The sequence below is a fragment of the Larus michahellis genome, chromosome 5, assembly GCF_964199755.1.
Source record: "Larus michahellis chromosome 5, bLarMic1.1, whole genome shotgun sequence".
NCBI lineage: Eukaryota > Metazoa > Chordata > Aves > Charadriiformes > Laridae > Larus > Larus michahellis.
The window spans coordinates 45,432,690-45,437,224 of record NC_133900.1 but is presented as its reverse complement, the minus strand read 5'-3'; positions in this window follow the sequence as shown (position 1 = coordinate 45,437,224).

The window sequence follows — 4,535 nt, the reverse complement described above, 5'->3', positions numbered from 1 at the left end:
GGCTTCTGAGCACAGGTATTAGATACCCAGTCATCCATCTGCGTCTGAACAGGAAAAATTAACAAATAATACCAGTGAATGAGACTCTTCCCATTCACTTGAAAGCAACCTGAGACATAGCAGATAGTAATGAATTAAGAGTCCTACAGCGTTCTCCAAAGCAATCATTGTCCATATTCTAAGATAAACCTCCAGAAAGACAAGCAAAAATGCATACGGTCAGAATACAGAATGGTTCAACTAAAGAAAATGCATGGCAGATATACTCTTACAGAGGCAAACGGAGCAGTTAAAAAATGTTAATAGTATAGCCTTTCCCAGCTCATGGATGAGCTGTGTGGTATGCCACATGATCTCTCAGTATGGCTCAGGTGTGTGACATCAGCCTCCAGCAGAGAAATGATCTCCAGCAGCTGGTGGATAGCAAGACTTGAACTCCTACTCCTATCTCTGCAGTGGCCAAGTGATTGTACCCAAACACCCTGAGGAGAACACAATTCCCACTCCTTGGTACCCAGTATGAGACAAGCAGCTGTCATATCCGACAAAGGCCAGCATGATGCAGCAAGCAAATGTTGCACATACATAAATTTTACTTTGTGGACGGTGGAGAACTGACCTTTGTCCCTCAGAGTATCTAACAGCTGGGGCTAGCTCTCTGCACTGACAAAAGCCTCAATGCACTAAGGTTGCCCAGCAGTCTCTCATACTGTTCAAGAACACGGGAGTGCTTCAAGCCTTAAAAAAATCTGTCATGTCAGAAACTCTGACAGAAAGTATTTTCAGCCAAACAGCAGCTTTGATTCCCAGAGCTGCCTGGAGGTGCTGGGAATGCTGTGCACGGAGGTGGCTGGGCTTCCTGTGTCACAGAGCCATGCCAAACGACACAGAGATTTGTTAGAACAGTTGGGTGGTGCCGTCAGTGTGGCAGGTGACAGCTTGCACAAGGAAGGAAAGGCAAGAATCGTGGTCCTCAGTTCCCAGGTCCTCCATGTGCATAAAGAGAGGTGGTTCTCGTTGCAGGGCCCTGGGAGACCACGGATCCCTCAGGCACACGAACAGAGTGTGGTCAGGACATGTTTCTCCCTCACCTCTTTCTCTATGTTTCCTTTCAAATATCCTCCCTTTCACCCAGCAGCACCGCTATGTATGTCTGCATGCATAAGGCTCAGCTGGTGCTGTTTTGAGAGACTTCCTCACAATCTTTAAGAAAATTTCACAGTTTCTGTGTAACAGTAAGCAGAGAAGACGCGAGAAGCAAACAGGAGGAGTGTACTGTCAGGTCTTGTGTCTTTCCTGTGCCTCACATGTACGAAACGGAGCAAAACACTCAGCCCTGGGCCCAGAGTGAACACCTCCTAGTTTGGCTCAAAGGTTTAGAGGCAAAGTATTCACAGGCATTCAACCTCAGACCTTGAATATGACGTTTGCCCCCCCACACCATTTCCCATCAATGCATACATCTTAAGCACAAGAGGCAGCATTTTCCTGTTAGAAAACTCTTTTTCTTCCTTCATCGTGAACAAAGATCCTGCCTAAAATCGTCTCTTCACTAAATCGAAACATGTTTGCACAAAGCACTCAGTGCTGTTTCTAAGGATAAAGAAATGCTTCAAAAATGTGTCTTGGTCTTGGTAGTAACAGTAGTGTGTAACCATAGAAGTCTACTTATGCCCAGAAAAGCGTTTGTATAATTGCACGTACCTTCTCAATATGAACTAGAATAAATTCTTTCTTCCTACACCTGTGTAAATCCCCAGCAGGCTTAGTAAAAATTTGAAGCCACCCTGGATTTACATAGCTGGGCTCTGGTCAGAAGCCAGGCCAGTATGCGTTCCTGTAATTTGTGTGGTATGTTCAGCTGAGACAAAGAACTCCTTTATGTTCACCGAGGAGACAAGCTACTATATTTTCTACAGCCTCCAGCACTTTGGAGTAAGAATTTCTGTAAGTCTTGAAAGGAGCAAGAAATGCATTTCTATTTGATTGAAGTACCATCAGAAAAAAACCTCTGTATTTCTAGGATGTTTGTCAGTGAAGGCCAAACAAGAGTGATCACAGACTGAATTTCAAAACTGAGGCTAACTTTCATAACTGGCAAAAATGTTATATATAGAGAGAAAGAGATCATGTACGTATGTGTAGGTATCTTGCTTGGACTAGTAACCTGATAAAATACCATTGGAAAATGAAAAACTGCCAGATACCACTTTAATCAGCATCTCTTCTGGAGCTTTACAATTTACAGGAGAGTTTACTAAATTACTTCAGTGAATCTGGGAAAATATTTGTCTGTCTGTGTTTTTCATGATGAGGCTTCACACTACTGAACTCTGCAAGCCCCCAGTGCTTTCTCAAACAAGGAAACAAAACCTGTCCCGCAGTCAGAAATCTAGAAGAGTTGGGTCTTTGATTTGCATTGGTTTCAGAGAGAAAAATGAGCCTTGATTCTGAAAAAGACCCAGTTTTCCTAAATTTGAATGAATTACCCTCATTCTCGACACTGTACAGGATGATGCTTATTTTAAACTGCTTTAGTAAAACAGATCCCTCATCAGTTATGTTCTTTATCAACTGAATTAATTTCATTTCTTCATAACTGTGGTGTCTTAATTAATCTCTGCTTAGCAATACTCATATGATTTATGCGCAGTTCTCTGTACAATATCTGACACACAGTGTAAACTGCCCACTTCTCTTACAGCCTACACCAGTTACACTTAGCTGTGATGAGGCTGGATAACTGAAGAATTCTGTAGAGCCTCACTGGTTGCTATGGTAAAATCGTATCTTCGTTTAAGCGGCAAGTGAACTGACAAAGAGCTTAGCCCAAGGGATTACATCATAATTGAGCGTGCATGAGTGAAAACTGTTAGTTCCAGCAGCTGATATGACATTAACTTATTGCTCAATAAAACAGAATTTACCAACCGTCAGAGCTAGTTGGTAACGGTGATGTACATTTTGCTCAATGCAAGAAGACGTACATTTTTCAGAACTAGAAAGGCAGGGACAGAAAAAAAACCTTTGCCATATTGAGTGACTTCTGAGTTCTGATGACATTCTGCAGTTGCATATTATCCTACGTGCTTAATTTGTTCCAGTTATGCAAAACCTCTAAATAATATCCAAGTCTGAAAAAGTGTAAATGAGAGGCAACACCAAAGCCACTGGTTAAAGAATACTAAGGATAGTCTCCATCTTCTTTCTAACATAAGAACCAGCAAAACTTGGATCCAACCTCACTTTAAGTGGCAATTAAAGAATGATAAAACTGCGAATAACGAGTTTAACTTAAGAATGCCTTACTGGGTAGCTAAGCCCTACAGTCCTATAGCTATGAAGGCAACTACTTTGACAGTGGTCTGTTTACAGAGAAGTAGGGAGTAAAACCAAGAAAACCTTGAGACGCAATAACAATGAATACAAGCTATTGGCAAGGAAATGCACATAAAATGGTAAACAAAAGGCACCAACAAACAGTAACAGTCAACAGGTTTAAGGACGATAAAAACTTAATTAAAGAATAAAAGCTACTCATTAAACACATCAAGAACATAATATCGAAATCGTATAAAACTTCTATTAGCTTAGATTTTGGTAGGATTACATATAGGCCTAGGTGGTCAAGACGGGAGTGTCATTTGCCTCTATTCAGCATTCCATTTAAACACACTTGCTTTTAGTCACCATATCACTATAAAAACGAGTCCCCTCAATTAATAGATTAAGAGCTTGTTAATGGAGAAATTGCAGATATCTATAAATGAGGATTATTCAGTAAGACGTTTCCACAGCAATCTATTTTTTACTTAATTAGGCAGAAACCAGATGATACGTAAACATTTACCTCATAAAATTTATAGAAGACACAAACACTGATGTTGCAAAGAAGAATCATTTATAAGGGCTTAACACAGGTGCTTATCAAACTGGGCTCATTGGCATACTACGCATTTTAACATAGGCGAATGCAATTAACCAAAAGAGCAGCAGAGGTAGCTAAAGGAAGACAGGAGTTTATGTCACCTTCAACTGAGGCAGTTCCCAAGCTGTGAACAGTTGGAGGCAGAGAGAGCGGTCTGCGGCAGCATCACTGCAAACTCACCCTCTTCCTACACCCTTCCCAAAGCATTTGCTGTGGGCCCAAGTTCATGGAGAAGAAAGATCTTGGGTCTTAACCTGTGTCACTATTTTCATATATTTATCATTTGGAGTTTCAAACTAGCTGATTTGAAAACATGCCGTTTTCTGATTAAGAGTCAAGAGTCAAGAATATTCCACATGAATATTCTCATGTGGAAAACAGATCAAGCTGCCTAAATAAATGGATTTACTAGAGAAAAACCCAGCAAGCCATGGAGAAGCCTGAGCTGTGAAGTGGCTATGCAGTGGGGATGGCCTCTGCTGTGTATCTTTTTGTCTACCTAGCCTAGAAAGGAAAGCATTTATTAAAAAAGGTCAGGATGAATGGAAAAATAAAAACAAACAAACAAAAAATCAAACTACTGAAAACAAAGTTATTTGAGATCCTA